This window comes from Tasmannia lanceolata, unplaced genomic scaffold (assembly GCF_043159265.1).
Source record: "Tasmannia lanceolata isolate RefF3 unplaced genomic scaffold, GAP_Taslan_0.1 ptg000006l, whole genome shotgun sequence".
NCBI classification, from domain to species: domain Eukaryota; kingdom Viridiplantae; phylum Streptophyta; class Magnoliopsida; order Canellales; family Winteraceae; genus Tasmannia; species Tasmannia lanceolata.
In genome coordinates, this window is record NW_027518683.1 from 42,019,172 (window position 1) to 42,040,254 (window position 21,083).

Sequence of the window (21,083 nt, forward strand, 5' to 3'; positions counted from 1 at the left end):
CACTTCCTGACCCGACCCGTGTGACCCGCACCCGCATCACCCGCGGGTTGACCCGGCCCGACCCACCCGTTTGCCAGGTCTAAGTGAGACAAGAATATAAATATGGTGGGCCCCAATGAGAGGTTTGGAAAAAACTTTATTCTCCAAGACATTAACTCTTGACCAATCATATCATATAATATCTATCTATCTACTACAGTATAGGACGAGGAAAAAGGGAATTCATTTTTTTCGCTGTCGATTTTTCTCCTGCACTCTTTCTCATAATTCTTTTTTTCGTTGCCGATTTTTCTCCTGTACTCTCTCTCGTACACTTTTACCATTCAGCCCCTAAATAATTGATATCTCCATAGTTTTTAATAACCTTAGGCTATATTATAGAGAAAGACAGATTTCACAACACCGGAAAATCTTCTTCTCAAATAGTGAAACCAAAGTTTACACTAGCCCAAGATGAACAACCAAGTGGAAGAAGAACAATGCCCAAAGGAGATGTGCTTCAATATATGATAATAAGAACAACACTACAAGATAAACAACAATAAAAAGAAGAAAGCTTCAAGAGGATAGCTTGCACACAAGTGAGCGTCAATGAAGCTTCAATGGAGGTCTAGGTAGTGGAGAATCTCTAACAAAATGAAGTTAATGAGAATAGGATTAGTCAATGGAAAGTAAAGAGAAAATAGCTTAGGTAAGTGGTAGTGGGTATGGGAAAGTAGTGTCTTAAATGCTTAGGGAAGTGGTGGGTTTGGAGTTCCAAGTAAGGGTTTGAATTTGAAATAGGTGGGTAGTGGGAAAAGATAGAGCAAACATGTGTGGCTCACACATGTGCAAGCTATGCAAAAAGACCAACATGCCCATGGACACAAAATTACATATTTGCCCTCACTACATCTCTCAAAATAAAAATAAAATAAAGCAACCCAAAAAATACACTTTAAAAATTAACACTCCCCCTTAAAGTGATTTTTTGGAAACTACTCCAAGCTTACCCCGAAGTAGCTCAAAGGGTCATTTAGAAAGTGACTTGGTAAAGATGTCGGCAATGTTCTCTTTCCTCCTCACTTCCGCTACACCAATTGTACCATCTAACACCTTTTCACGAATGAAATGATGCTCGATCTCAATATGCTTTGTTCTTGCACGACAAACCGGATTTGTGGCAAGTTTGAGCGCACTTTGGTTGTCACCAAGAATAGTCGTCACCTTGTGAACAGGTAAATGAACATCTTCAATCAACCGCTGCAACCAAACCCATTCTTGAGAGGCAAGAGCGGCAGCCTTATATTCCGCTTCCGTTGTTGAAAGAGGTACCGAGTCTTGTTTCTTACTACACCAAGAAACACCCGCCGATCCACACAAAAACACATAACTGGAAGTAGATCTTCGATCATCCAAGTCCCCTCCATAATCGACATCAGTAAATCCATTCAACACAAAATCAAACCCTCTCTTGTAAAGCAACCTAAAGTCAAGTGTTGAATTCACATACTTCAAAATTCTCCTTTCCGCTTCCAAATGTGGTTTCCATGGTGCTTGCATATAGCGACTAACAAGCCCAACGGAAAAAGAAATGTCCGGTCTTCTGATAGTCAAGTAAATGAGACTACCCACAAGAGCACGATATGACGGCGGATCCGGAAGAAACTTGCCTTCTCCCTGCCTTATCTTTATGTTGGGATCAAGAGGAGTAGAGGATCTTTTACTATGACTCATCCCAAATCTTCCAAGTAATTTCTCCGCATAGCCTTTTTGAGAAACTAGCACTCAATCCTTCAAAGTCTCCACCTTCAAGCCAAGAAAGTGACTTGGCTCTCCCAAGTCCCTCATCTCAAAATGAACAGATAGCTCCTCCCTTAGCTTTGCAACCTCAACATCATTGTTGCCGGTAACTATTATGTCGTCTACGTAAAGAAGCACAACGACAAACAAGCCTTTGTCTTTCTTCACAAATAAACTAGAATCGGAGTTAGAAGCAAAATAACCGCAAAATTGCAAGTATTCGGCAATCTTACCATACCATGCCCTTAGAGCTTGCTTCAACCCATAAAGAGCTTTCTTGAGCTTGCAAACATGAGTCGGATGATCACTTGAATTGTAACCCAACGGTTGCTCCACGTAGATGTCCTTGTCAATCTCACCATACAAAAATGCATTCTTAACATCAAGTTGAAACAATTTCCAACCATGACAAGCGTCCAATGAAATTACAACTTGAACGGAAATCATCTTGGCAACGGGACTAAAGGTCTCCTCATAATCCTCTCCATACTTTTGAGAGAACTCTCTAGCCACCAACCTTGCTTTGAACCTATCCACACTCCCATCCGCTTTTCGTTTCAATTTGTACACCCGTTTACATGTAACCGGGTTCACATCCTTAGGCTTAGGAACAAGATCCCAAGTCTCATTTTTCACAAGTGCCTTCATCTCCTCATTCATAGCATCCTTCCATTCTTTCACCCCTTTTGCTTCATCAAAGCAAGAAGGCTCATTGCCATCAAATGGACCGGAAATGAAACAAGAATAAGTGCTTACCATGTTTTTATCCTGATACCGTGCCAGCTTGACAATCTTTCTTTTTGATCTTCTAAGATGTGTTGCATTGCACTCATCTTCTTTAGTTTCTTCATTTTGCTCATCTTCTTGAACATGACATGCAACATCACTCCTCATATCACCTTGCTCCCCCATGGGCAAAGAAGAAGACCCAAATTCCATTGGAGCATTTGGTGTCAAAGGCAAGTTCATTGTTGTTTGAGGCTCAAACTCAACAAGGTTGTGCTCACCTACCCCCACACCATTTGTGGAACCACCATCCAAACAATAATAAGAAGAGACTTCATCACACACAACATTTCTTGAAACAATGGACTTGTGAGTTGTAGGATCCATGCACTTCCAACCTTTCTTCGTTTCATCATACCCAATGAAAATACACTTCTTCGCCTTAGCATCCAACTTGCTTCTCTTTTCATCCGGCACATGCACATAGCAAATTGAACCAAAAACCTTGAAATGCTTGACACTAAGCTTCACCCCAAACATCAACTCATAAGGAGACTTCATATTAATCAGACTAAGAGGCACCAGATTAATCACATAAGTTGCACATGCTATACCTCCCGCCCATAAGGCCTTGGGTAAGTTCTTTGCATGCAACCAACTTTTACAAGTTTCCACATGATGCCTAATCTTCCTCTCTGCAACTCCACTTTGTTGAGGCGTATTAGCAAAAGTGAGATCCCTTTGTATACCATGATCACGACAAAACATAGACAAGTCATCTGAAGTAAACTCCTCACCATTATCGGTTCTCAACCGCTTGATCTTCTTGTCAAGTACACCTTCAACGGTCTTCTTGAACTCAACAAACTTAGACAATACGTCGGATTTCTCCCTTATAAAATATTCCCAAGTGAATCTAGTAAAATCATCAACAAATAATAACATATAGGGGAAGCTGTGGACCCAGATCCGGGAGAGAGATGGGGGACGAGCCCCCAGCGGCCTCTTAGGATCATCCACGTGAAAGGAGAGCTCTACTAAGGAACTCTCAAAACGGTTGCCACCCTCATAGCATAGCACGAGTGGCGATATAAAAGAGATACCTCTCGATTCGGGAACAAGTTCGGATTCGAAACGTATCTAAACAAACTCAGAGTCGCCATCCACGGTATACGGCCATGGATCCTTTAAACAAAAATATGCTCTGTATACCATGGATAACCAGAAATATATATGGGTTCGTGTCTGATTACGAATGGAGAAGGTCTGAGAGCACCCCCAATTCGTCCGAGTGCAAGCACTTGGTCTCTTATACCATTTATTATTAACCTCGAAGAGTTTCAAGCGAAAATCATATGAAATAGGAACAATTCTCAGGAATCGTCTACCTAAGCATGCATTTCCTGAGAATAAAGAAATAAGCATACACAAAATAAAATGAAAAGAATGTGTCACCTAAGCAAAGCTAGGTTATTAGTGACATGTCTAATGGGTGTCTAAGTTCTGGTGAACATACACATGCAAGCTACAGCTAAAGGTATAGTATCAGTACAAGAAAGTAAGAAAACACATCAAAACATAAAACACAAATCAATCCTATATATGATAGGACAGGACAAGTCCTAACTCTAATGTGACTTGACTCCGACCAAGATGGCCGTCCATCTCAGCTGCTCTACGTATCTCGGCCTCGGGAAGAATCGGAGTCAACGTAGTTCGATGACCTATTCTAACTACGATGCCTAACCATCTAGAACCGCTATCCTAGACTCGATCCACTAGACTCGACTGATTTTTAAAGCTTTTTGAACGATTGCTTAAATTCAAGTGAATTGTAAGTTTTAGGACTCTCTATATGCCTTAACTAATGCAAGTGGGTTAGCCTTAAGCTAATGCAGGTGGGCCATACATCCTATGTGTATCTAAGCTGTGCAACCTAATGAAAACCATGGGCTGACTGTATGCTTCCTAGTCTAGCCACCGGTTCGACTAAATGTCTAACCGATCGACTCGAGGCCTCCTAACTCTAGGGACACTCACACGGCAGGACACACCATATCAAACAAATCAAGACAGCCACCTAACTCTAAAACACCCAAAATAACTAGGATAGACTCCTAACTCTAGGGGAAGATCTTTTTAAAAGGTTTTGAAGAATTTTTGTAATTTTGGAAAATTTGAAATGTTTATTTTTAAAGGTTTGGCTGGACTTGGGATGTGGATCCCAAGCTGCACTACGTACCTCGTGGAAGAGGATCAAGCCAACGTAGTTCGAAATGAACTTTCCTAATACGCTCCTAAAACTCAAAAGTATTTCAAAATGACTTAAGATTTTTTTTGATATTTTTCAAGTGTTTTTTGAATTTTTAAGATATTTCAATATTTTTTGAATTTTTAAAATATTCAATTGTTTTTGGGTTTCAAATTTCTAATGTTTTTGTGATTTTAAATGATTTCAATGCTCTTGAGATTTTAAGATTTCAATGGTTTATAGATTTTAAAAATTTTAAATGTTTTCACTCTTTTGGTCAAAGACCAAAGGGAACACACAAAAGTAATAAACTAGGGCAAAATCCTAAAGCTACGGGGAAACCCCGAACAAGCAATCTAGTGTCAAAGACACTTGAACTAAACCTCAAACAAGTAACTGAAATCTAAAGTACAAGAGAAAGGATAAGGTTCCTAACAAGTCAAACTCGAACAAGACTACGCCAGTCTGTAAGGATAAACCTCTAAACCAAACGACACTAAAAAGGGATTACAAATTGAGGTACAAGTAGGGGAGGCTCTATAAATGAACACTGTATGCCTCCTATACGTATCTCTTTATTAAACCAAGGTACACCCTCTAAGGAAAAATTTTAAATGAGGATTGTCTCCAAATGAGAACTACTTAATGAGACATAGTGTATCTCCTAATGAGGACTCTACTATCTAAGAGGTGTCTAAAAGACTGTGTTAGTCTACTAAATAAAGAGGGGAGTGCTACTCGGACTAAGCTAGTCCACTAAGGATGGGCTTGAGCTAGCGCCTTCAATGCCCTTGCAATGAATCAAGAACCAAATGTTTCAAGGTATCTAAAAGTTTATGACAAATCTTCTAAATGAAGGGAAAATAATATTAGGACTGGTAAGTCCCCTAAAACGATGGGCAAGTAACATTTAATGATCCAAACTTTGCAAATTGTATTATTTAACACTTTAAAATATACCTGATATATGCTAAGACCATACAATTTATTGAATGAATAAAGAGGCTTATTTTAATTAATAACACAAGATAACCTTATATTGTTCATTGGTAAATCAATTAATGCATGCTTAAAACAAGTTCCTTATGAAAATAATATCATTTCAACTATGGTCCTTGAAGCATTATGACATATCTTATCTCATGATTTTACAGAGAGCTATAAGTCTAAACATGTTTATTCTACTATCAAAATATTCAATATTAGATATGAAGAACATGACCTTGAATATCCCCATATTCCACATCTAAACTATGCACATGTACTCTAAATATTCAATACTCATAATAGAATTGAATCATAAACCAAAATTTATCAAGTTTGAATAAACATAGACTAGAGAATCAAAATTAAATGCAAATAGTGCATTCAAAGAGCCCAGTCAAATTGGCATGCACACTGTTTGGGTATATCACACATTGACCAATGCAAGCTAAAATACAGAACTAAAATATTTATTAGGTCTCTATAAAGATACTACTCTATTCTAGTGACGCAAAAATGCTTCAGCTCATGCACAGGAAAATGCAGATTTCAGCTTGGCTCTTCCACAACAGAACATGCAGATTTCAGCGCTCTGTTCTTGCACAACAGAACATGCAGATTTAAGCTCTAACAGGGTCACTTTCTGAACCTCTTTTCTGTCTCACAAATTATAGATTTCCTGCACACACAGGTGCCTGTCCAGTACCTCTTTACTGAAAAAATATCATATTTTTTTATTACACTACTCCCACGTTTTCTTTGTTTGGGGTCCACAAAACAAGAAAAGAACTGCCATGCTTATTGCATATTCAAAGAGTGCAACTAGCATTTAAAGAGTAACCATTTAGGTTGACTTTCACAAAGCATTGCAATCATAGTGTTTTGGGAAATTCTATGCCACACATACGTCTTTCTTCCTGTTAGGAAAATTTGACCATCAATGTTGATTTTTTTATTTATTGTTTTTTTTTTTTAAAATATTGGTCATAAAGAATTGTATAAGGCAAGAGGGCTGTGGGTGGCAACTCAAAAGGGCTGTTTGGTTGATTTTGGGTTGAATTTGAAAAATCAAAACAAGGGTAACCGAAGGCTAAAACAGGGGCTGTTTTGAGAAGGATTTTAAGGTGTTAAACTCAGTTATATTGGGCTAAAAAAATGAGAGGGCTGAAATTATCGATGTATATGGGCTGTCAACATCAAGATGGTTAAAGGGATGTCCATATCAAAAAGGGGTTCTATAGAAATCATTACTTAAACTAACATTAGAAACATCCACAAGGCATTAGGATTGCTACTATGTGATTCCAAATCAGCATTCCAAGATGTATATTACTCCTAACAATTTTAATTTCTTTGACCATTATCATAAGGTAACGTTCTACAACCAAATGCTAAAACAAAAATCCACAACAGTTAAAATATTACTCATCATATCATCATGCTAAATTAATTCTCTCAACACAAGGTACTTGTAGCATATATCTAAGCTCATTAACTCATGAAGTCTGTGATATAGATATCACCATGAAAAACTGGGTAATAGACATGACTGCATCTATGACAATCTATTTGGTTGCAGTGGGCCACAAAATCATTGATGTGATGATATATGAATAGGGACACAGCATGATAATAATATCTCTATGCTTAAAAAAAATGTCACAATGCCTTATTTATCAGCATGACTAGCCTAAACAATTATGCTATAAAGATACAATTGCTCCAACATCATTTTTAGATAATACATAATTCAAATAAGATTTGAAACAGGGGCTGATTCAACAAGGATTAAAATAGGGGCTGAATTGTGCTAAAAACAAAGGGTGAAATGTGCTTACAAACAAAGTTGCACTGTGCTTAAAATAAGGGGTGAAATGGGTGAAAAACTGGGCTCAACCATGGGGCTGAAATGGATAAAAAAAAACTATGTTGAAACAGTGGGCTGAAATAGGAAAAACTGTGTTGAAACAGGTGTTAAAATGAGGTGAAAACTGTGTTAAAATAAGGGCAGCAATGGGGTGAAAACTGTGTTAGAATAGGGGCAGCAATGGGGTGAAAACTGTGCTCAAACGGGTGCTAAAAGTGAGTGAAAACTATGTTCAAACAGGTGTTAAAATGAGGTGAAAACTGTGTAACTGGGGCGAAAACATAGAAAACATGATCAAATTATAAATGAATGGGCTAGTTTATAACATGAACCTTGCATAATTATCAAGAACAGTACAGCAGCATTATGTCAAAAACTGGATCTTAATAGCTTTCTAATGCTATACAAAATTGGAAAATCTGTACAGGAAAATCAATGAACATGACTTTATATAGCTTTATATTTTAAGCACAATAATCATGACAAAAATGCAAAGTAACCAGCAACTCACTCCAATAGTCACACTACATAAGCCAATATCTATGAACCTGAATAAGAAATTAGATACACCAAAATATATAAGTAGGTATCCTTGACATTATATATCTTTACAGGATCTTTCAAAATCAGGACCCTACAATGAAAATAACCTTAAACTTTTTCATAAAACTGATGAACCTTTCCCATGACTTTACTAGGGGAATGATATGGGAAAGTACTACTATCTAAGCATGGCTTGACTGATACTATTCCCTTCATTAACTGATAAGGTCAAGTAGCAAGCATCAGCAACCACAACAATTATTTAAAATAAGAAAATGACATTAATACACCCAGACTTACTATAATCATGACTAGTTCAACCATACTAAGAAACCAAAAGGATAACAATTAATACTACAATGATTCAAAGGCATTAGAAAAGGTAGCTGTTCTTTAATATTACCCTTTTAACAGGTATATGAAATTCAGCTTGTTCGTCCCTTCTTAAACTAAATATTTGATTTTCTATTGTTTATTTCAAAATAATGATCATATAACTTCATAAAAAAAGAAATTTTTATCTTTACCTGTTATCTAATATTCAAAGGAAAGCTAAAACAAAATTGCAATTTTCAAAAGACTTTTAATTGCCAATTAATATATATATATATCTGTACAATACTCGGCTTCAAAAGTAAATATTGAAGGAATATATTCAATGAAAGAAAATGAAACATAAATTGTTTAGATTTTATTTTCATGTAAAAATCCAAATTTACACAATGAAGCTAATTTATTCACAAAAATTCCTTATTATAAATTAGGAGCAAAACATAATCTGAATTCTAATTACTTATGTATAAAAGAAAAGAGGCTAAGAAATCATCTCAGTTTTCGTTAAAACAACTACTTAAAAAAAATTAACAAATAATCTCATCGTAGGACTCCTCAAAATTAAGCATTTATCAAAACGATGTTCTCATCACAAGATCAACATCAAATGATAAAAATCTATGAATCACAAACTTATGTATACAAACAGCAAATCAACCGGTTCATTAACAAAATCTCACTTACATCATGATTTATAGAAGAAAAATTAAAAAAAATGAAGACGTTACCTTTTTCGATGAGGTCAGATGATAAAAACACACAATCTTCAATAAAATTTCTTCAATACTGATAACTCTCACCAAAAGGAGATCCAAAACGAAAAAAACCACAGCTCTAACCAGGTCAAAGCCCAGATTTAAGGTCTGGATGTGCAGATCGGAAGCTTGCGGAGCTTGGCCGGAGTAACAAAGATAAGACGAACTCGATTGAAATTTCGACCGGAAATTTGACCGGATCTGACAGATTTTTAACGGAGAAAAAATGATCAAAGAGTTTTGAGTTTATATAAGAAAAGGAGTAGAAGCTGAAGATTTGAGCTAAAATTTCAAGAAATCAAGATCAGATCTAATAGAATCTGCCGGAGAAGACGATTGGGGAAAACTAGGGTTTCATACAGATCTCTTGTTTTCTCTCTCTGATTTAGAAAAACTTAAAGAAAATAAAGAAAAGAAGAAGTGATAAAATGATCGGAATCTGGCTAGATCTACCGGAGAAACGATCGGAAAAGATGATCGGAGAAAAGTAACTAAGATCTAATTTTTTTTTTTAAGATCTATAGTAAGAAAAGATGTGAAGATCGATTCTAAGTACACATAAAGGAGAGAATGGCCGGAGTTTCGATCGGAGAAGTAGCTTGAATTGGGGTTTCGAGAAAGAAACAAGTGAGAATTTGTCAACAGATGAAGAAAAAAATGAAAGAAAGTAAAGATCTGCACAGAGAAAGAGCAAAGGAGAACTTTGGTTAAAAATTGGCCGGAATTTGACCGGAGTATGATCGGAGAAGATCGAAGAAGAGAAATGTTAGGGTTTGGGTTTTTAATTTGGGGATTTTTCTCTCCTCTCTCTCTCTAAAGGTTTTTAACGAGAAAATTCATTTTTTACAAATGAGACCTAAGGTCTTTATTTATAGCTTTTTTTTTTTTTCGATAATTTTTTTCGACCCCCAAACGTTCTCTGGATAGCCCCTCTGAATATTTATCACTAAGTTTTCATGAAACTGGGTAGTCTGCAAGAAAAGTTCTAATGGAAAATAAGGGAATAAATTCGCTCCTTTAGTTACCCAGGGACAACCCTTTACAGCAAGATATACTAACCTGGCTTACCCCTAAACCGGATAAAATACCCCCCTTCTGCTACACTATTTTGCACTGTCCTACGAACTACGCTCATCTCACTGGGCAAACGTGGACGGATTTCAACGAAATTTTAGAGGGACCTACTTGGATTCTTATCCTACCTTAGGATGAAATTTGGGACATTAAATCATTAATTTGGAAGGATTTCAAACAAACATGGGAGGTTTAGGGTACGGTCAAAATGGGGTGTCTACAGATGCCCCTCTTTGGCAAAGCGTGCTTGTCGCGCGAATGCCGAAGTCGAACAGACAACACATTTTGATCGACCCGAAAACAAAAGAAAGTAATTTTTGAGTTTTTGCTTTGAAAACGATATTCACAAAACTAAAACAACAAAAATACATTACAGGACTCAAAACAAATAGAGAAATGATCTCTCACTAATCCTAAAAAAATTAGGAACCATGACATCTGAAAGAGATAGTCTCTCTCTAACGCTCATAACTCAACTAAACAATCACAAAACACAAAAACTCTTTCATTTTTGAAATCACAAACAGTCAAAGAAATTTTATTTTATATGGTGCCGCATAAACTAGCTCCATATAAATCCAAATTCATATGGCTCTGCAAAAACCAGATCCATATGAACCTCGCCTTAGACATACTAAAACAAACATAAAACCAAACACTCAAAGAGTTTTTTTTTATGCGATGCTGCATAAACCAGCTCCTTATAAATCCAGATTCTTATGGTTCTGCAAAAATCAGATCCATATGAACCCCTCACAGTTATTACGAAACCAAACATCCAAAGATTTCTTTTTCAAAAACATGGTGCTGCATAAACCAGCTCCATGCAATTTTTCAAAGATATACGATAATAAGCATAAAACCAAACACTCAAAGAGTTTAATACCAGGGCGATAGCTATACAGATCATTGCTGAAAATTCATCTGTTTAGCTATCAAGGTAACTCTGACTCCTCTATTTCAAGGTAGCGAATCACCCAAAATTTATATAGTGCCGCACAAACCAGCTCCATATAAACCCAAATTCATAAGGTTCTGCATAAACCAGCTCCATATGAACCCTCGTAGATATGTTTGACTCCTAATTTCATTAGGTAGCAAAACATTGCAGACAAACTTGATTTGTATGGTGTCGCATAAATCAGCTCCATACAGATACAAAACCAAACACTCAAAGAGTTTTTTTTTTATCACTGTATGAAAAACTTCACCAAAACGAGTATAAAAGCAAACATTCAAAGAGTTTTATTTCAAAAACTAAAGAAAAAGACAAAACCGCACTGCACAGACTCCAGTATTTTCCAATTTTATTAGAAATTTCTCAATACGATGAAATAAAATCAAGACCGTAAAACACGGAGCATTCGATTTCTAATCTTTTTTAGAAACTCAAAACAATGGATGATTGAAGGAAAAAAACATTACAAACTTTCAAATTGATGAAAGAAAAAGACCAGGTCATGAGATACAAGCTCTAGTAACTTTCTATCTTATTAAAATATCTCAAAAAAAATGAATCAAAAGATAGACTCTTATCAATTTCATTGATGGATCAGTCATCCTTCACAAAGAGTGACTAAAAAAACATGATCTTGGTCAAAAGACCGGACTCAAGTAACTTGAAGAAATTTTCTGGTACCAAATATTTTTCAAAAATGAAAAATATTCAACAAGGGTTTGAAGATTGCCAGAATGAATTCTAGACTCTGCGGGGTAAAGAATTTTCAAAAGATTGGACTCCAAAGGAGAAAAACTAGACTGAGGAGCTCAACTCAAAAGAGCATGTTCAAACTTCTCTAGTCTCTAACTGATGAAAATATCTATCTCAAATATCATCGCTTGATTGACATCTTTTATGACGTAAGTTATAAAAGATGCCCCTAGTATGATTATTTCCATAACAAGATTCATTATAGAGTAACACAAGAAAAATGGGCCAAAGGCTTTTCATTATCAAACACTTGGGATTTACAAAAAATTCTTCTCATGAACACTTGAATTTACAAAGCTTTTCACAGGTATAAGAAACTTGCTCTGCTCAAAACTCTCTTCATTTCTGCCATCTGCTGATACTGCAAAGGAATTTAAGAGTCTGTCACTTTCTGAACTCTACTCGGTTTCACATTATCCACAAGAGCCATGAATTCTCTGTTTTTCTGAGGGTTTTTTTTATCACCCTAGCTTTGGGAGAACTTTGACTAAAAAGACCTCGAAACTTGAACTCAACTCGACAAAGGAAAGTACTTTGACAAAAAATAAACGAAGACTTTGACAACACATGACATTTACACTAAGAGAGACTGAATCTGTTTCTTAGACTGATAAATGTTTTAAAATGGTAAAAGTTAACCACTCTTAGAATCTTTTGAATACCGCGTTTAAAGGCGTTTCATTCATCTTTTTGGTATTTCAGTCATGGTTATTATCCCTTTGGATTGCTTAGCCTCAACCTCCTTAACTCAAAGAGTATCAAAGAAAGTCTTGATGGCGCTTACTTAGACATTGAAGTAATGCTAAAGAAAGTCTAGCTGGCTCTTGGAAATTGTCCTTTCTGCATGAAGTCACTGCCATGACCAAATCGCCTTTTCAGGTTTTCGATTTAGCGGACCGTATGCCTTAATTTTTGCCTGGACTGTCTACCCTTGCAGATTTTTCATCCAGCAGGCTCTGCACCCTAATTTTTGCCTAAGCCGCCCTTTCGGGTTTTCAGCTTAGCGGGTGAATGACCCTAACTTTTGCCTAGACCGCCCTTGCGGGTTTTCGGTCTAGCGGATCTAAGACTCCATCATTTTTTTTTTCTGTTTCTCTACAAACCTGGGCCTAAAATACACTAGATGGACTTTCAGGTAAGCTTAGGTTCAAGCAGGGTAAACATTGGTGTGTTTGAATGTTTTTAAACTGAATCTGGACCTTCCAGACTGCCTACGTATCCCTGAAGAAAATGGGAATCAGGTCTGCGTAGCTCGCCCCTTTTTTGGGGTTTCAAAGATTTTTATTTTCAAAATGTTACAAAAGATGTGACCGAACCTGAATTAATCAGGCTACCTACGTACCCTTAAAAAGGGATCAGGTCATAATGTAGTTCAGATTCAATATCGATGCCCTTGGTTTGAGTTTGTCAAAGAAAGGAAATATATTTTTTATTGGCCCAAAGGATTTGCAAATGGTTTTAAACATATAGGTTGATGGCTCAAAGCTCAAATCGATCAAAGATGGCCTCCTGGAGTATCAGGCGTAATATTTTTTTAACTGATCGAGGTTTGTAGGTTCATTTAATTTTTCTCCATTTTCATTGAGGAGTCTTACGGCTTTTCCAGGCAGGACTTCATCAATAATGTAAGGACCAGACCAGTTTGGCCTGAATTTCCCTCTGGGATCAGATATCAGTGCCCTGTTGGACTTCAAAACAAGATCTCCAGGCTTCAAGTCACGGACTCGAACTTTCTTGTTGAAAGCTCTCTCAATCCGCCTTTGATATCCCTGAATGTGATATAAGGCTCTCAGCCTCTTTTCATCTATCATCTGTAGCTCATCATGTCTGGGTTTTGCCCACTCAGACTCTGGTAAGTTAGCTTCTATCATCACTCTCAAAGAGGGAATTCTCAGCTCAACTGGCAAAACTGCTTCCATTCCGTACACCAAAGAATACGGAGTCATACCTGTCGAAGACCTAATTGATGTCCGATAAGCCCACAAAGCATATGGAAGTTTGTTCGACCAGTCTTTATAAGTCTCAGTCATCTTACTGATAATGACTTTGATATTCTTGTTCGCTGCCTCTACAGCCCCGTTTGTTTGAGGTCTGTAAGGAGATGACTTATGATGTCTTATCTTGAACTCTTCACACAGGTGCAAAACCTCTTTCTTGAAATGTGATCCATTATCTGAAATCAGCTCATGAGGTACTCCGTATCTGCAAATAATGTTTGTACGGATAAACTTCGCAACTGTGTTCAAAGTTATGGAAGCATAGGAAGCAGCCTCGATCCACTTCGTAAAATAATCGATAGCTACCAAAATGTACTCATGCCCACTCGAGGACTTCGGATAAATCTTCCCAATTATGTCTATTCCCCATACTGAGAATGGCCATGGCGAAGACAAAGAATGCAACTCCGAAGGAGGAATATGAATGAGATTCGCATAGACCTGGCACTTGTGGCATTTCTTCACAAAAGCAAAGCAGTCTGCTTCCATTGTGGGCCAGTAAAAACCAAGTCTCAAAATCTTTTTGGATAACATTTTTCCATTCATATGAGGGCCACAGACTCCTTCATGAGTCTGCTCAATAAGCTCTGCAGCTTTGTCCTCATCAACACATAGGAGTTGAATACCATCAAAAGATCGCCTGTACAGCTCTTCACCACAAATGATGAAGTTGGCAGCTAATCTTTGAAGAGTCTTCCTCTCTTTGCTCGAAGCTTCAGGAGGATGTCCTTTACCAGAAATGAGGTTCTTGATATCAATAAACCACGGCTTCCCATCTGGACACTTGGCTGATATTTCAATCGCATTCACATGCGCAGGAGCCCACTGTAATCTGACAGCTAGTGGTTGGACCTCCATAGTTGCAGAGATGTTAAGCATCGAAGCCAAAGTAGCCAAAGCATCAGCAAAATAGTTCCTGGTTCTTGACAAGTGAGTAAAAATGATATTCTTAAATTTTTTAACCAAATATTCCAAATATGTATTATAAGGGATCAATTTATCCTCTCGAGTTTTCCATTTCCCATTAATTTGACAAATAATGAGCATTGAGTCCCCAAACACATCTATGTCCTGAATTTGAAGAGCTAAAGCTGCCTCAAGTCCTGCAATACAAGCTTCATATTCTGCCATGTTATCCGTACACTCAAACTGAAGCTTGATGGATATAGGGATATACTCTTTCTTTGGTGATACCAAAACATCACCCACTCCTTGACCCCGGTTATTGACTGCTCCGTCAAAATACATCAACCACTTGGTACTCGGAGTTTCTTCTTCAATATCCATGATTTCTTCATCAGGAAACTCAGCCTTCAGAAAAACATTCTCTTCTGTAGGAGAATCAGCTAACTGCTCTGCTATAACCCGTCCTTTGATGGACTTCTGAGTGATATAAATGATGTCAAACTCAGATAACAGTAACAACCACCTTGCGGTTCTTCCTGTAAGGGCGGGTTTTTCAAACAAGTATTTCAACGGATCCATCCGTAACAGTAAGAATACCTTGTTTGATAACAGATAATGTCTAAGCCTTTGGGTAGCCCAAACTAACGCTAGACAAGTCTTTTCCAAAACAGTGTACTTTAACTCATATTCTAGCATCTTTTTACTGATGTAATAGATGGGCTTCTCCCTTTTAGACCCTGCATCTTTCTGAGCAAGCATACTCGACAAATACATCAACAAGGGTTGGCCATGAATGACGGGTGATAAGACAGGAGGCAAAGATAAACATTGCTTAACTTTTTCAAACGCTTCCTGGCATTCATCATTCCACTTCTTCGAGGAACTCTTCTTTAAAAGCTTGAAAATTGGTTCACATGTCATAGTTAAATGAGATATGAATCTTCTCAAGTATTGAACTTTTCCAAGGAAACCTCTGATCTGCCTTTCTGTTTTTGGCGGTTCCATTTCCTGGATTGCCTTGATCTTTTGAGGATCCACCTCAATTCCTCTTTCACTGACCATAAATCCAAGGAGTTTCCCTGATGTAACTCCAAATACACACTTGTTTGGATTCAGGCGAAGCTGATATTTCTTGATTCTCTCAAAGAATTTTCTCAAGGCAACTGTATGCTCTGGTCTAGTCTTTGCTTTAACGATCATGTCATCTACATAGACTTCAACCTCTTTGTGAATCATATCATGAAGAAGAGTGGTTGCAGCCCTCTGATAAGTTGCACCAGCATTCTTTAAACCAAATGGCATTACTCTGTAGCAGTAAGTACCCCACTGAGTGATAAACGTTGTTTTCATCATGTCCTCAGGTGCCATCTTGATCTGGTTATATCCCGAGAACCCATCCATAAAGGATAACAGTATATGTCCAGCCGTATTATCCACCAAAAGATCAATGTTCGGTAATGGAAAATCGTCTTTTGGACTTGCCTTGTTCAGGTCTCGAAAATCAACACACATTCTAACCTTCCCATCTTTCTTAGGCACAGATACTACATTAGCGAGCCATTCAGGGTATTCAACCACTTGGATGAATTTCACTTCTAGAAGCTTCTTGACTTCTTCATAAACTTTCAACTCCCATTCAGTTTTGAGTTTTCAGAGTTTTTGCTTCTTTGGATTAATGCCAGGGATTAAGGGTAATTTGTGTTGAACAATCTCTTCACTCAATCCCGGCATGTCATCATAAGACCAAGCAAAAACCTCCTTGAACTCTTTAAGTAAAGAGATTAATTCTTTGCGCTTCTCAGGAGATAAAGTTTTGCCAATCCTTATTTCCCGAATTAAGGTTTCATCACCAATATTCACGATTTCAATTTCCTCTTCAAGTGGTTTTGCTCGGCGACTCTCCTCCTGTTGAATCATGTGTTTGATTTCAGGGGAAGTTTCGTCGGCATCCTCATCAGAGGGGGAGTCTTGATTATCATTATTATTATCAGATTTTAAAGCAGATTCAGTAGATGGAACAGAAACAGGAATATACACAGAAGAAAACTCCTTTATTTCATTGAAACTAGAATTGAATACATCTAATGACGAATGGCCCACATCAGGCTTTACAATGGACTCATGAAATGTATTTACAGACTCAAATGATAGGTTGACATCAGTATCAACCGATTCAAACAAATGTAAAGAAGAAACGCCAGGCTCATCAGCAAAAACAGCCTCTAGCTTGACTTCACTAGGTGAAATGGACTCATCACCGACTTCAGAAATAGACTTGACCTCTACAGTACCTGCATTAAAAGAATCATTAGAAATGGAAGACCCTGAATTAGACTCAGAGAATGACACATACTTATAAACAACTGACTCTTTTGAGGGAGAATGACAGGACTGGAAAGTAACCTGAGGTAGGACCTGAGAGGTCCAGTTAGTTAAAGGTCCATCAGTCGGGGTGATAAGGTGAGTGGGATTCAGTATGAGCGGGCTCCTGCTGATCACGGCCAAAGTTTGTGACCTCTCATGAAAAAGGGAGCTCAGTGCATCCGGCCCCATTGCATCTGCCCAGTCTATTTTAGCTGCCTGTAAGCTTACCGGCTCATCATCTAAATCGCAATCAAAGAAAATCTCTAACCTAGGAAGTCTCTGCCCAGTAGACTCGTCTATCCAAGTTTTTGTAAAGCCACAGAAAGGGAAATTTGCTCCTTCCTTATGGAAACGCCCATTCATTCTTAGATCAAATGGTCCCATTGGCAAATCCAATCCTCTGCGGCGACACTCTGCCCATTTCATCATGTATCGCTTCATCTCTTTGACCTCTGCCCTGGTTGGTTCATACCCAAGCCCAAACAAACCATTAAAGGTCTTGAATACTGGCCATTCAGTCATACCCTGATGGTATCTGCCCAGTCCTGCACCCGGGATATAACCTTGCAGACGGATCATCCTGACTACATTCGAATTGGTACTGCTTAAGAAAAAGATTTCTTCATTCAACGCTTCTTTAACGGTTATAGTCGCCACTTCTAAGGAGAAACCAGTCAAACTAATATCTCCCTCCTTTTCCAGGGTCAATTCCTGCGAAATCTGACCCACTTCCAAATCCGGGTCTCCTTTAACAGTGACTACCTTATGGTTCAAAATGAATTTCAATTTCTGATGTAAGGTAGATGGAACAGCTCCAACCTTATGTAACCATGGGCGGCCAATCAACAACAGAAATGAGGCCTTAATATCAAGAACTTGGAACTCAATATCGAATTCCTCTCCACCTATTTGCACTTCAGTTATTAAGGTCCCTATCACATCACGCCTAGTCCCATCATAGGCCAAAATACCCTGATCTGAAGGAATGAAGCTCTCGGGTCCAAAACCCAAGGTAGTTGTTGTGCTTAATGGGCATACGTTCAGGGCAGACCCATTATCGATAAGGACTTCAGGCACCTTCTTTTTGTTGCAAACAACAGAAATTCGGAGCGGCTTCGTATGGTCCTTCCCTTCTAGGGGCAAATCACTGTCTGTAAATGAAAGAGTTTTCGCTGTTCTGGCCACGAAAACTACACTGACAAGCTCGTCAGGAGTTATCTCAATAGACACCTGGGCATAATTTAACTCTTTCAGTACCACTTTCCGGTGCTTCGAAGATGACATCAAGAGACCCCAAACAGAGATGTTTGCTTGGGTTTTCTTCAATTGCTTCAAAAGATTATCATCTTCTTCATTCACCACAAACCGATTTTGCCTCTGGCCATCAGCAGCCCTTGCAACCTCAGCCAGATTGTCAGCGCTCAACTCAGGAGGTTTAAAGACTCGCCCTCCTCTGGTCATGTGACGCATCTCGTCACATTGATCATCTAGCAGCAATAATTCATCATCGTCCATACTTAACACATAAGGAATTGTGACATCTTCCTATTCGAAGTCGTCCATTTCTAAAACATATGCGGTCTTTCTTCCTTTCCCTGTGTCATCATAATGAGGAATATATGATTGAGATGAAGAAGACTCTGCAATCTCGATGTCACTGAATGACAATACATAGGGCTGTTTCCCTTTAACATCCTTAAGTTCTTCCTCGTCAAACTCCAAAACATATGTGTCATCTGTCATGATAGCACATATAAGGGTAGAGGGATCAAGGACGAGCTCATCCAAAAAGATGGCATTGGCTGCAGGAGGAGGAGCAGCACGAGACAATTTTCAGTCAAATGGCCAGAATATCTGTGATATTCGCAATGCTGATCCAACCTCCAGTATGGTGGTAATGGATTTGGCACAGGTTTTAAATCCGGAAGTTTTATCTTTTTGTCTCTTACCAGCTTCTTCAATATCATGGGTAAAGGATAGGGGAGTGGATCGAATTGCCTATAAACATTTTTTCTTACTGGTCTGGCCACCTCAGCAACAGCCTTGACCTCTGGTCTGAAAGCTGGCTTAAAGTAATTCATTGTATGAACCTCTTTAGGTGGGGCCATAGGCCTCTTGCCCTCCTGCACATCAGACAGTGCCTTTGCTCTAAGCCCCTTAGCTATAGCGTCCTCTGTCTGGGTGCCAGTTTTTATCAAATGATCAAAACTGGGATAGTGCTAAGGTGCTATGAAATGGAAGTATTGCGGAGACAGACTTTTGATCACTAACTTGATCTGATCTTCTTCTGGCATCCTCTAACTCAACTGAGTAGACTTGCGCTTCCAGCGCCTGATAAACAACGTGAAAGTTTCCTGAGGACCTTGCTTTAGCTGCTTCGGGTCTCTCTTTGTTATCTCTATCCCCTCCTCTATCGAAAACTGTTCAACAAACAGGTTCGATATACCGTCCAAAGTTCTGGTTTCTTCGGGCTTCAACCTCAAAAACCATTTTTTAGCTATCCCAATGAGAGACATGGGAAATAGCTGAGCCATTTGCTCACGACTCAAACCGTGCTACTGAGATAGGGTAATGAACCATCTGACATGGTTTCTCGGGCATCCAGTGCCATCATATCTATCATAATCTGGTGCCTTGAACTTTGGCGGTAAAATAACAGTCGGAGTCTCAAAGTACTCAGAAATATCAAACCTCTTCGGCCCTTGGAATTTCATGCTTTCAATGTCCTTGGTCATCTTCTGACACATACCGAATAATTCCTTCTCCCTATTCATCTGTGGAGCGCAATATTCTGCGGCATATTGGTCCTCGTCGAGGTCAATCTCCTCAGCAGGAATATGAGGTCTATTGGGGTTAGGAAATGCAACTGGAGTAGGCTGGATGACAGGCGCTCTAGAAGTAGAGGTCTTGTCAGTATTCTGAGATTTCAGCACAGCCATTTCATCTTTCAATCCCGAGATATCTTGAGACATGTTTCTCAGCATTTCTTGAATAACCACCATGGGATCAGTCAAATCAGCCATTTGGTCAGACTCAGATGAGTTAGGTAACTCAATTGTAGGGGATAAAGATTCTCTGGATGATATAGGTGAGTCAAAATGACGGACAAGTCTAGAAACAGAAGAAGATCTAGACCAGGTAGGTTTGGACTGGTTATCTTTTGATGGAGCGATGGTTGCTCTCTTTCAGAATCCTGAATGAAAATTGAAATTCCACTTAGCAACCCAAGAGGGGGTGAATTGGGTTTCTTTTCTAATTTTAAGATTTTTGAAAACTTAGATTGCACTAGTTTTAGATTGAATAGGAAATCCAAAATAGTATTCAAAGCAATAGTGAAAACTTACCACACAAGAAGAGGAGAAGAGGCAAAGAAGCTTTGACACAAAGATTTTTATAGTGGTTCGGTCTTAGCTCAAGACCTACTCCACTCTTCTCAAGTTACTTTCCTTGAGGATTCCACTATCTTCTCCAAGGAACTTAAATACGGCGTTCCTTCCGCCTTGTACAAATCGAGCTCCACGCTCCAAGGGTCTTCTACGGCGCCCTTTGTGCCAAATACAAAGAAGATGAAATGAAAAAGCTTGCTTGCCTCTAGATAGGCTAATTTAAGGTAAAGCTCACTCACTCTCACAAGAACAAGATTGAACAAGTGAAGGTCCTAAGGTCTCTCAAGAATAATCTAAGGTAAATGGCACAAGAGAGAGATGGAGAGTGAAGATCTTCAAGAGAAGGAGAACAAATGGCTTTTTGTGCTCTTGAAATCTTTGTAATGTCCTTAGGTAAAAAACCC

The 21,083-nt window shown here is 38.4% G+C and overlaps 1 pseudogene; it reads right to left on the bottom strand.

The window, feature by feature from the left end:
- Window positions 1–1,011: 1,011 nt before the first annotated feature.
- LOC143879003 (secreted RxLR effector protein 161 pseudogene) lies at window positions 1,012–1,716 on the bottom strand (annotated as a pseudogene).
- Between the last annotated feature and the right edge of the window lie 19,367 nt (window positions 1,717–21,083).